Below are 13809 nucleotides of genomic sequence, written 5' to 3'. Positions count from 1 at the left end.
ACCTTCAATCCCCCATAGTTATGCTGAGTACAAAATATGGTAGAACAGATCACAAACCTCAGGACACAATGACAACAGGTGAAAGCGACACTGTAAAAAGCAGACAGAGCAAGTACAAAGCAAAGCAGCCTACAGTCATCTGGTTCAGGGACATTACCTTTCAGTCACTGTTAAGCATTCAACTACTACAGTACAGCTAAATAATGAATTATTTGTAATTAAAAGGCTAAGCTGCTCAAAATTCTTCAACTAGTGGCAACAGAGTTCCTTATACTCCTTTTTCCATTGAGCTTCTATTTTCTGAGCACCTATTATGTGCAAAGCAAGAGCCAGGCAATGAGAATGCAACAGTCAACAGGACAGACATGGTCCTTGTCCTCTTGGCCCTCACACACCGGTGAAGATGCAGACATGCCAACAGGCATTACAGCACAGCGTGTGAGTGCTTCAGTGGGTGAAGTCAAGGATGCTGCGAAGAATACAGAAAGGCTTCCTAACCTAGAAGCCTTCACTAATTCATGTCAAAGTTGGAGATCACAGAATAAGGAGGAGTTAGCCTGGTGACTAGGGAAGTGGGTGAGAGGTATGGCGGCGGGGGGGATGCACAGCAAGCGCAAAGCCACAGGGTGAGAGAGTGCTCCAGATAAACATTCATTTCCCACCTACAGATAAAATATCATGAAGTATAAACACGGACAAAACTGCACCCCTGTATTTTTTTTTTTTTTACAAAACTCTGATATGATAGCATTCTTCTTTTCGTTCTTTACCTTCAAATTCACTACCCCGCTTCTTAAGATAAAAAAACAAGCTATTAGTAAAGTTAAACTATATGATACACTTTAGAAAGGTTCTCCAAAATAAACAGTTGAGCAAAACTTTTTTAGTGAAGAGATAACCTTGTAACATTCTTTCAAAATTCACTTCTTTAAGTGTTTCATTCCTTAATCTTAATAAATGAGATGCTATCATACTTTGCTTTGAACTGGAAACCAAGCCCTTGATAATGCCCCAAAATGATCATTAGGCACCTGGGCAGGTCTGACTGGAGGGTTGAGAAGCAGCATTTGGTTCCCTCTCAGATTTAGATGACACACCCTGCCTGGAGGAGAGAGACCTGCTTGGATTTGCAGAATGGAAGGGGCCTCCCAGGTACCAGAGTAACAGCTGTCCGCTGACAGGAGCTTGGGAGGGGAGGGAAACAGGTCGGGGGCGGGAGAGGCAGCAGCGACAGGTGAGAATTCAGATAAATTGAGTTACTAGGAAGTTGCAGAGTTCCCATTTGATGAGAACTCAATCCATATTTTTGTTTGAAACGGGAAGCAAGGTAGTTTGCTGAGAGTGAAGAGGAGGTAGGAAAGATGGTGTTGAGTGAGTTCTCCAGATAAGAAGAGTTTCTCAACATATGTTCTGGGGACCATCCTTTACATGGCCATCTGTTAAAATGCAGATTCCCAGGCCCCACCCCTGACCTAGAGTGAAGGAGTTTATGGAGATGAGGCCCAGAAATTAGCATTATAACAAGTTCTCCACATATCTCAGCCAGCAAATGAAGTTTCAGAACCACTAAAGATGGTGAAGTTCTCTAAGTTGATGGCAGAATTTGGGGTGAAGAAAACTAAGCAAGATGCCAAAGCCCTCAGTGACTGCTGGAGCGCAACAAAGAAGTGAATGAGAGGAAAGTTTCATGGTGCCATTTCCTTGTTTAGCTGAAGTTTCACCATCAACCTAAGCTTTTTTAGTGCAGATGTACACTTGGGCTAGTTGGCTTTCCTCTGTGGCACACTCCGGTACTGACAATTCCCCAACACAAACTCAGTCTCAAAATGTGTATCTGATTATCAAGAGCATGGGGAAAAGCTGGTGACACACCGGTACACATCCACAACCACTACTGGAAAAGTGAACGGCGAGCTGGCAAGTCAGTCTTCATTTAAACACACCACACAGGAGGCGCATGCGTGCGGTGGGAGGCCCAGAGCAGACTGGGGGTGGCAATTTAGCTTCTTGGGAAAACTGGGTAATGGAGAGGTGGGCAGCCTCACATCCTCTTCCTGGACGGGGACGTACTGCACAGTGAGATAGCCCATTGGGCACTATGAGGACACAGAGAAGTTGGCTATTGACAGAGTTGACTAGGCTGGATCTTAGATGCTCCGGCTTTTAAAATGAGAGAGGTAAGAATTATACCGTACTTGACGATCTCCCTTGCAGCTGGAGATAGCCGTGTTGTACAGTCCTGGCCAATGAGATATAAGGAGAAATTCCTATTAAGAGCTTTCCTTCCCAAATAAAAAGGCAAAGTCTTAGAAGGAGGTTTCTGCCTTTCCACATTGTTCCCTTTCTTCCTTCTTTCTGCCTGGAATACAACATGATGATGGCAGACTGTAGCCACCTTGCGTCTTGAGGACAAAAGCCACAAGCTAATAATTACAGAACAAAAAGAAGGAACCAGGTATGTTGACAACATCCTTGAGGACTAGCTCTAGACTCCTAATTTCGGATTCCTTAATACAAGAGAAAAATAAACCCTGTGTTTGTTTAAGTTACTGTTCTTCAAGTTTTCAGTCACGTGCGGCTGAGCACATTTTCAGCTCATAGTTTTTCTCTTCCTTAAAGTTGTCAATATTTCTTGAGAATGATTATCATCCACACGAAATTTATCTTTACATTCCTCTAGCACCTACCACAGCATCTTACACTTACAATCAATTCAATTAACATCAAACTGAATTTAAAACAAATGAATCATCAGAAAACAGAATAGCCTAGATGAATAGAATTTTCATCTAAATTAGAACATTAGCTAAAGCATCTACGTGGCCCACTTCCACCACAAAACAACTGGAATGACGGAATAAAAATGAAAATTGGAGATAAACCCACATCAGCAATAAATTAGATAAAGGCAGGATACTAAAACCCTCAAGAAATGTTTGTTAAATATAATACAGATGAGACGAAATTGAAGACAGTTGCTGAGAGCTGACATTACTTTCATTATTTGAACAGCCAAAAATTAGACTACCTAAATATCAACAACAAGGAAATGGATAAATATGGGAAATAAAGGCTATGTGACAGGATAGCCTGATATGGAGAGGTGAGGAGCGAGGAGCAGAGGCCACGGTGGACCGCGGGCGAGATGGACTCAGTGCATGCAAAGTCCCTTTCGCATCACAGCAGCAGTGTGTAGAGGGAGCTGCATCAGAGACAGAGGGAGAAAAGAGTGGTCACACCAAAAAGAAAGCAGAGCCTCACCTTGACATAATTCTCACTGGGACGAGGGCGAAACCTTTCTGAGGACCTTAACCCAGTATAGCAAGACACCCACTACCACCACACCCAGGCACAGTGTGGTAGTCTTCCAGCTCAGCAGGCAGTAGCACTAGAGAAAAGGGTAGGTATACACACTATATGCTGAGAGTAGAGGCAGCCTACACACAAATCCACACTCAGGGAGTAGGACGCCGGTACTGTGGTTTCAAAGACATGTTGCAAAAACTTGTCATAGAAAAAGTTCCCTTACTGGTACCCTCCTCCACACCTCCCTCAGGCCACAGGAATGTTATCCTAGTGAGGTAAACTGATAGCCTCCAGCCTCTAGTTTAAAATGCAAGAGAAGTCCAACAGCACCAAGTTAAACTGTTAGGTGATGGAGAACAATCCAACCGTGCACTCATTCAGCCTACAGCCAATGAGCACTACTAAGCGCCAGGCGCTGCTTGAGGCAGAGAGGATGTGACAGCACAAACAGACCAACACCCTGTCTTCCTGGAGCTTACACTCCTTTGGGGTCTGACTACTGCCTGGAATAGTCTGTCTTCAATGAGGAATGGATAAAGATGAAGAGAGGTAAAGTGCGTCAACGAAAGACTTATAAAGAAGATTTTACAACATAAAAGAAAATACAGGTAGCATGGAAGAAAAAGAGGTTGACTCTATTTCTGAAAAAGATGCATCACAGAACCAGTAGACTATAAGCTCCTCATAAAGAGAAAGACCCATGAGGCAGGAGCTGTCAGCCACACTCTCCCATTCTACCCATGACACCTTGAAGGATGCACTTATGACAAAATGGTCTCAATGAACAGCAGGTGAACGAGTAGAAAAAAGAAAAAAAATCCCATGAAATAGATAAAGTGCATTAAGAAAAGTATACAGAAACAAAAACTGTCACAGCAGAATGTTAAAAATCATGAGAAGTAATAAAAAGTAGACGGCACAAAATCAAATCAGTGCAGTACCTACATCTCAGAGGATCCTTCACAATGAAGCAGAAAATCACAGTGAGGAAAGCAGGTGGAGAGAGTATAACGTAGAGGCAAGTATACTGGAAAAGGAAATTATTGCTATAAATAGGAAAAAGGAGACACCCTGATCATCATTTGCTTGGCTAACTGAAAAACCTAAGAATCAAGTGAAAAAAATTTTTTAAATATCCCCAAATTAATTTATCAGCAAACGTACACAATCTACTTAAAGAAAACTATAAAACTTGAGAGGCAGAAAAGAAGACTTGGATAAACGAAAATGCTGTAATACAGTAAAGATCTCAATTCATCACCAAATTAATGTGCAAATATGTTGAAATTCCAATTAAAATACTAACAATGTTTTGGGATTAGGGGGATTAAGGTGTGTCCAGGGGTAGAGCTTCACGAATTCTTAAATTTGTTAGAATGACAATCAACACTGGTTAACAACATTAAAAAGTGGGTATATCTCCACCTTATCCCATTGTCCAAAATACATTCCTATAAATAAACAATTTAAATGTAAAATCATAAAAACATAAGATTAAAAACATAGACAAACATTTACAAATCTTTTGTGGGAGAGCCTAAGCATGATATAAAAACTAGAAACTACAAGAAAAATACTGATAGATTTGATTACATAAAATCAATGTTTGTATATCAAACTAACAATAAATGAAAACAAGAAGCAAATAACATATAAGGTATAAGACATTATAATAGGTACATGTAATAGGCTCAAATCTTTACTGTATAAGGAACTCTTACAAACAATAAATAAAGACAAACACTGAAGAGAAGAGAAGAAAGGATAGAAGGCAAACAGGCCATTCACAAGAGAAATACAAATCCCCAATCAACATATGGAAAATATAAAACCTCATCAGCAGTTTTAAATTCTTATTTTAAAACTCAAGGGCCACTTTCACCCATCAAATTGGTAGAGTTATTTAGAAAAATATATGCAAATAACTGAATAAAATGTGTATCAAGACCCCATTTTTATAAAACAAACACAACAGAAACTGTATATACATTAATATAATAATTAGCCCTTCTTGAACCTTTACTATATGCTAGGTCCAGTACTAAATTATTTACCTACATTATCTCACAAAATCTTCCCAACAATCCCATGAGGTAGATAAGATTATCTCTACTTTACAGAAGAAGAAACTGAGGCTTAGAGGTTTGGGAAAATGTGCCCATTATCACAAAGTCAATCAACAGTAGACCAGAGATTCCAGCCCTGCCAGACTGACTCCAGAGGCTGTGCTGTTAACGGTGCAACACAGACCATGCACAGAAAAACACTGACAACCGTACGCAAAAAAGTGGTTACTGCAAGTCCCGGAGGGGACTTTTTGCATATTATTATGTGTTTTGGTCTTAAGAAAACAGTACTTATTAAAAAAAAGGTCAGCAAAAACAGGGTAAACATATTGATACAAAAAGATATGCACAGAATAAGAATTTTTAAAAATCACAGACAGCATTCACATTAGGATCTTACCTTTGTTTAAAGTGCAAAAATATATGAACGGGATGTAGAGAAAAAAATCTAGAATACACCAAAATCATCAAAATGGTTATTATTCTGAGAGAGTGGAATTACCGGGGGATTCCATTTATCTCATTTTTGTTTATCTGTATTTTCTTTTTTTCTACATTAAACACTTAATAAAAATACTACTTAACATTTAATAAGTAAATAATTACTAAGGTAATTATTCAAAATATAAATTAAAATTCAAGAAATTATAATTCCACTCAATTAATATTTTTATGAAATTGTGGAAAATCTCTTACACCCTATCTGACAGCTGAAGAGAGAAGTTGACTTTTAAAAACTATAGCAAGCAATCTAAAATAAAATTGTATCCTCTATTCCTGTTTTTTTTTGTTGTTGTTCTTTTAATAAAAAGCAGCATTCTAGGCTCTAGGGGAAAAAAATCTATACATTGATAGACTGTAGTTTATATCAGTTCCATCAACAGCATAATCTATTGGTTCCAATAAATCTATCTTCATGTTCTGGCCTCAGAAAATATGTTGTAGCTTTTCAGCACAGATGCTATTCAGGAAAAAATTTCTGCTTTTCATTGACCTATATTAAGTATAAACTCACTTGAGCACTAAAGCCTCTTATGATCCTAATCCAAATAAAATTTCTTTACCCCAGTGTGGTCCCTGCAACAAACTCCAAAAACATATTGTAAATAGCTCTGTTGGCAAGAGAAATTCAAGGGAGACATATTAGTACCTCTTTATAAACCAGTCTTACTTCCTCTCATAGAAAAAAAAATCTTTAAATGGCCCAGATCCTGGCAGAAATGTCAAGGCATCAGGCTGCTGCTACCCTACAATATTACAAATAAAATGTAAGTATGGTCACTATATGGCCCGTCACTTACTCTACAGTTACTTATCCTCGGTGTATTACAGGTATAAACAAAAGGGGGAGTAGAAAGAAAGACTAGTTCCATAAAAGCGAGCGCTGACTCCCAGATATTTCTGCCCTGGCTATCATTAGCTATAAAAGAATTGTCCAAGATGTTAAGAGTCTGAAAGAAATCAATTGACAGATACCAGGGATTTTCTTAAAGAAAAAAATCCTGCTGACTCCAAGACATGTGTGAATTCAAGTAATAAACTATAGAGGGAGGAAAAGGTCAAATAAGAGGGTAGGGGTCACCCAAAGGGTGCTGCCTCTTTAAATGGAATAAGCAGAAGGAAATGACTTTAATTCAATTAGCTCATCCAGAAACCTGGGGCATGGAATATATAAAATGATACTAGGGGAAATTTACTGCCCCAGCACTTTTCCATCTGTAGCTGTAGGGGAGGCTCTGCTCCCTGTTTCCTTGGCGCATCCTGCTTTTCCATACCTCTCCTGTGTGGTCCAGATTCTGCCCAGCTGGCTGTTCCTGCTGCCAGTGGTGGCAAGGGCTGCTCTGGCTCTCACTAGGTGAGTTCTCCCCAGATCCAGCCAGACCACTGGGTCTGGGACCGGCACCGGACCTGCACAGCACCTTCTCCACTTTCTTGAAGGGTGGTCCAGGACCACCTGCACCAGCTCATCTAGCATGCTTGTCAAAAATTCAGATCTCTGGGTCCTGTCCCAGGCTGGCAGGATCTGAATCCCTGGGCACAGCAGCCAGGAAGTGTCATTTTAACATGCGTGCCACTTGAGCTCCTTAGAACAGACAAATGGAAACCAATGAGTCTGTGTACACTACACAACACAGCATGTACAACTAAATGAGCAATTTCATCATCCGGACACCATGTTTTAGATATCAAATCCTGCATCTGGAATGTCTATTTAAGATATACAACACTGCAAGGTATATAAAAGGAAAAACAATACAATAGCCAGTATGAAGGAAAAGAAGCTGCGGCCAAAAAAAAAAATTGATCCTAAACCAATTATCATACTTTCCCCTCTGTTCCTAAAGAAATAAGAATTATGAGAATAAGCTTTAAGAAATCATTTTAAATTAATTATTTAAAGTAGCTCTTTTAAGACTCTACAAAGAAGAAACATTGATAATTATTTCCTGATTGAGCAGTCAGTCAACACTGACTTCCTAAAGGCCAAATAAAAGAACTCTTTCTAGTCAGGCAGCTTAGTAGACCTCTAGCATTTGAAAGTGTTGATTACTTTCTTTACGAACTGTGTCTTCTCTTTTGGCTTCTGCAACAAAGCCCTTTCCTTTTTCCCTCTCTCTGACCATTTTTTCCTTGAAGGCTCCATTATACACTCTACTCGATCTTTAAAAGGGGAGGAACCCCAAAGGTCTGTCCTTGGCTTCTGCTCTGGTCACTCTACATGCTGGCCCTTGGCAACCTTGTTCATGAAAGCTTTGCAGCCAACTCCACACTGAAGATGCCTTGTCCTTCCAGCCCGATGCTCTAAATGAGGTCCTGTCCTTGACAGCCCACTGCCCACAGCACCTCTCTACTGGGTATGCCAGCGTCAACTCAGATTCCCGGTGTCCAAAACAAAACTCATCTCTTCCCCCCAAACCTGTTTCTCCCTTCAGGATTCACATTCCTCAGTCTCCACACCACCATTCCTCTCTACCAGAAGGCTGGGAGTTTTTCTAGAGCAGGGGCAGCAAACACAAATGCCTGTTGGCGCACCCAGGTAACAAATTGATTTTTTATTTAACAAACAAGTGTATAGCTCTTAATACAGATACTTCTATGTAGTTTGCAAATGTTACCTCAGGTAATACAGATCTTCTTCCACTTAAGATGGGGTTACTTCCCAATAAACATCAAAAGTCCAAAATGCACTTAATATACCTCACCTACCGAACATCACAGCTTAGCCTACCTTAAACGTGCTCAGAACACTTACATTAGCCTACAGTTGGGCAAAATCATCTAACACAAAGCCTATTTTATAATAAAGTGTTGAAGATCTCATGTAAGTTATTGGATACTGTTCTGAAAGTGAGAAACAAGGTGGCTGTCTGGGTACAGGGTGGTTCCAAGGGTACCACTTGTTCACCCTCATTATCGCAGGGCTGACTGGGAGCTGCGGCCACTGCCACTGCCAGCATCACAGAGAGGATGGGACATTATCTGTAGCCTAGGAAAAGATCAACATTCAAAATTCGAAGTACAGTTTCTACTGAATGCATATAGCTTTGGCACCATCATAAAATTGAAAAATCCTAAGTCAAACCATTCCAAGTCAGGGACCATCTGCACCCAGAACAACCCTATGAAATAGGTATTATTACCTCTAGTTTACAGATGGGTAAACTGAGGCACAGAGAGATCATGGAACTTGCTCAAGGTCACTCAACTAGTAGAAGCCAGGATTTGAATGCAAGGAGTCTGGCCCAGAGGACAATATACTCTGTTCTCTCTCAGAGAACTGGGTTGGGTGCATGATACTACGGAGCATAGGGCCCAGAGAACCAGAGAGGCTTGCTTCATCTAGTCAAACTCTTCACAACTCCATGTCCTAAAGCTTTTATTCCACGTGTCCCCAGCACTCTACCATGTCTGCCTAAGGTTCTGCTCATTCTATTTCTGTACTGTGCCCCTTCCCCATCACAGCCTTAGTTTAGCCCTAAGTCATTTCTCTCTTGACCACCACTGATCCGTCTGCTGTCATTCTTGCCTCTCAGCAGTCCATGCTCCATAGCCAGGGTCAGCAAACTTTTTCTCTAAAGGGACAGACAGGAAATATTTGAGGCTTTCCAGGCCATAAGTTTTCTGTCACAATTACTCAACTCTGGCGATGTAGCAAGATATCAGCATAGAACAAATGGGTGTGGCTGTGTTCAATAAAACTTTATTTACAAAAGCAGGAGACCCTTGCTTAACAGTACTACCACAGCAGTTTTCTTAACCAATCCTATCCCTTATGCTGAAATATACTCCAGAGGTCCCCAAACCTTAAAGAATATAGTAAAAATATAAAAGTACCAGAAAGAAATATGAGTGAATATGTTTATAACCACAGGGTAGTGAAAATCTTTCTAAGCATTCAAAAAACCCTAATAAATTTAGATATATAAAAGTTAAAAATCTCACTGGGGCAAAATAAGACAAAAACAACAAAACATCACAAATAAAGTTAAAAAGAAAAAGCAAACTACGAAAAAAATTTTTTAATGTATTTGATAGATGAAATGCTAATTTTCCTTATTTACAAAGAGGTCTTAAAAAATCATTGAGAAATAACCTAGGATATAAGCAGAAAATAGTAGAAGGAAAAATACAAATGATCAAAATAGAGCAAAAGATGTTAAATCCCACCAAAACTTAAAAAATGAAAACTAACATATACAAAAATCTTTTTCAATCAAATAGGTAAAACTGATATAAAGACTGTTTATGCAGGAGCATAACAGAGGGAATTAGATTCCCATATGCTACTGGAGGGAGTGTAAATTATACCATCTTTTCTAGGAACAAACTGGTTGCTCCATCAAAATTAAAACGTTTAAATTAGCAATTACATTTCTAAACACTTATTCTACAGATAGACCCACGTCAGTATCCAAAGGCTTATGTACATAACAGTTAATCATTGAATGGCTTTTAATAGCAAAAAACTGGAAACACCCTAAAGGTTTACCTGAAGAGGATTAGTTAAGTAAAGAATGGCAGTTCCAAATAATGGAATAGTATGCAGGGGAGCAAATACTGTCAGTGAAAGTTCTACTCTTATGAGAAAATGGCAAGGTGCAGAACTGTGTGTGTGTGTGTATTGATCCTATTTCTATCAAAACGCATAACCACATCTATACCTTTATATCTGCACATCTGAATATATATAAGGCTACATTTCAAGCAGGGCAGTTTATCCAGAATGGATGGGAAGGGTACTTTTTCCGTCTAAGATTCATGTTTCTGTATTATTTGAATTTTTTTTTTACAATAAGTTTATAGTTTAGTATAATAAAAAGCTCTTAAAAGATAAACAAACAAGACAAAACACAAAGTGATTGTGTTCTCCAAAGAACCTTCCAAGACTTTCTGCTGCTGGGATATAAGAGCCAAACCCTTCAGCACGAAATACACGCCAATATGAGAACACTGTCCTGCCTAACCCTTCGACCCCAGTCGGTGCCTCTTCCGTATGACGTCTGAGTCATACAGCGTTACTCACAGGATACTGCAGCTTTCTGAACGTGCCAGGATGGATCAAGCTTCTTTACCTCTGCTTATAGTCCTTGCCTTCTCTGCTAGTAAATACTCACTCACCTCAACCCCCTCCATAGGCAGAAACACTCCTTCTCTGGTGCCCACTCTACCTTATGTATACATTGTCATAACACCTATAACATTAGTTTCCCTAATGATGGATATCGTAATAATAATAATATTAATCATAACTAATTAAGTGCCTATAGGGTGCTGGGCACACAGGTGTTTTACTTGCATGGTCTCATTTAATCCTGACGATGAGGCTATGAAGTACCATTATCTCTATTTTACAGGTAAAGAAACTAAGGCACTCTAAGGCTAAATAAATTGCCCAAGATCACAGAGGTATTAAGAAAGAGTGTGGGGTTGGAAATACAGATGCATCTGCCATAGTTGTTTTATCTTTATATATGTGTATGTGTGCAAAATCTCCCCACTAGACTATCAACTTTATCTTGAGGACAGAAATCATGTATGAGTTATCTCTGTATCTCTAGCTTCCAGCACAATGGGGTTCTTGGTGGACATGGAGTAAATACTGAAGGCAGGCAGCCTCTTAACACTAAAAGAGGACCTAAGAGTCGTCATCTAGCTCCACCCACTATACAATGCAGGACTCTCTTCTTCAACTTCCCTCAAAGGTGATCTCCCTTTGGTTAGTACCAGATAAGGACCACCGCCTTACAGGACAGCCCATTTCATATCTGGATAGTTCTCCGAGGACTCTGCTTCATGCTGAGAGGATGTGCCGCCCCGTTAGCACTGGCAATTTCCTAGTTCTGCCTTCCGGACTATACGTGAGCAGCACTGCCCCTTTGAATCAATGGAGCTACAGACATCAGTAGATTTGCAGACGGCTATCATGTCTTCGTTCTCCTTTTCCTCACCCTATGTCTTCCCCCTTCCTTCTCTTTTCCAAGCAAAATAATCTCATTCCCCAAGTGAAAGGGGTTCTACATCCCCACTTCCTGGTAGTTGCCCTCCGCTGGAGGACTTCAGTTTGCCAATTCCTCTCTTAAAAGCAAGCCCCTACCAAGTGAGAAGCACTGTTCCTAGATAGCTGGAAGTACTCAACAAGTACATGGCAGGATTTCTGGGCTCAAAATCTGAGGGAAAATATAACATACATTAAACAGACACTCAAAAGTACCTGTAATTATTTGGAAACTAACCTTTGAGGGTCTCCCATGTGTCAGGCATGCTGCTGGTTACTCTAAATGCATTATGTGATTTAATTCTTAAATGGTTTATTATTATTCCTACTTTGTGGATGAGGAAACTGTCTCAACAAGGTCAAGAAATGCCCACAGTCTCACTGGCTAGTAAACGTCACAGCCAGGATCCGAGCTCAAATCTGCTTGACTTTGAGCCATATCCTGAGTTTTGAGAAGGGGGACTTGGGCCAAGAGCAGGCGAGAGAAGACTTCATGGGGAAGCCTGGAAAGGATCTGACTGGACGCAAGAGAGGCAGACTGGTCTCCACGGAGGAATGAGTACGGTGGGGTAGAAGGGGACAGCAAAGGGGATAAGAAGTATGTTTCTAGAGAAGAGTTTAATCATTCTAGATTACAATGCTCCTTTAAAATTGGGCAGAGTTGAAGCAGCAGGAAAAATGGAAGAACTATAGACTCCTGAGTAGGTTAGGAATATATGAAAGCAATGTTTTAGGAAGGTTAGTCTGGCAGCCCTGGGCAGCACACATTCCAGTGCGGGGAGAATGAAGGCACAGAGAACAGCTAGGAGCTGCCACGAAACCAAAGACCTCATATGTTTTGGACCTGAACTAGGATAGTAGTTCCAGAAATAGGGATGAGAAATCATACAGGCATTACAAAAGATTCCGGTGGTAAGAGATGGATGTTAGACTAGCGACGAAGGGGAGATTAAAAGAATGATTCTGAGATTTCTCATCTGGGAGAAGTGAAGAAGGCAGGTATTACTGACCGAAATGGGATAAGAAAGGAGAACTGATCTGCAGTGAGGGGGAGACACTGAAGTGGATGTGTTAAATGATGGTGCACAGAGAGAGAAGCTCCTGCTGGTGACAGAGGTCACTTCTGATGCCTATGGACTGAGAGGCCTCATTTTTTGGATGACATCCTATGATCGCATCTTATCTATAGTCATTCTTAACATGTCAACAACACTCAAACCACTTGTGTAAATGACAAAAGATAACTTCTTTAGGAACTTGATGATTCCTTGCTCAGCTACCAGGAAGCACTCAGGCACGATTTCAAAGACACCACCTGGAATTCGTTTCCCGGCTTCAGAGTCGCACTCTGTTAAGACTTACGGTGATTCTTCAGCTCCTTTGTCAGACTCCCTATATCTGTCATCCCTCCAAAAAAACATTTTCTTTAAGTGAGCTTGGTCACCAAGGAAAGAAGTTGTATGGTTTACCTCCTTTTACCCTGGATATCAAGCTCAACTCTCTTGAAAAACAACAAACCAAACAAAAACCACTCTTTCCCTGATCTTCTCTACTCTCAGAAGTCTCTGTCTCAGCTGTTCGCTTCCTGATTTTGATCCAATAACATTATTTGTCACTTTCTGTCCTCAAAGAGTATCTGGTTTAACTTTATCATTCACCCGTTGCATTTTTTCTTCTTATTCTCATTCAAGAAGAAAAGGAGAGACAAGGTCTTCAGTCTGCAGGATGACCCAGAACATACATTCTAAACAGGGTTAGCCCAGAATGAGCTATTTCTAAGTTTTGCTATAAGATGGGATGATGATAACAAAGCTCTGACTGACTCACGGCATGGTTGTAACAACCAAATGACATAATTATGGGTTAATATCCAAATGCATGCAATAAAATTTGGTGTGGTTTGCTACAATGAGGCAAAAAAATCTAGTTCCAAACCTCCTT

The 13809-nt window shown here is 40.2% G+C and overlaps 1 protein-coding gene across 2 annotated transcripts in view; it reads right to left on the bottom strand.

Annotated features, from left to right (window-relative positions):
* COX10 (cytochrome c oxidase assembly factor heme A:farnesyltransferase COX10) overlaps window positions 1-13809 on the bottom strand; it is a 126283-nt gene that overhangs the window by 105129 nt on the left and 7345 nt on the right. The window lies entirely within an intron of this gene.

This window comes from Equus caballus, chromosome 11 (assembly GCF_041296265.1).
Source record: "Equus caballus isolate H_3958 breed thoroughbred chromosome 11, TB-T2T, whole genome shotgun sequence".
In the NCBI taxonomy this organism is placed as follows: Eukaryota; Metazoa; Chordata; class Mammalia; order Perissodactyla; family Equidae; genus Equus; species Equus caballus.
Note: the sequence above shows the minus strand (reverse complement) of the source record. Positions and strands in the feature narration are given on the sequence as shown.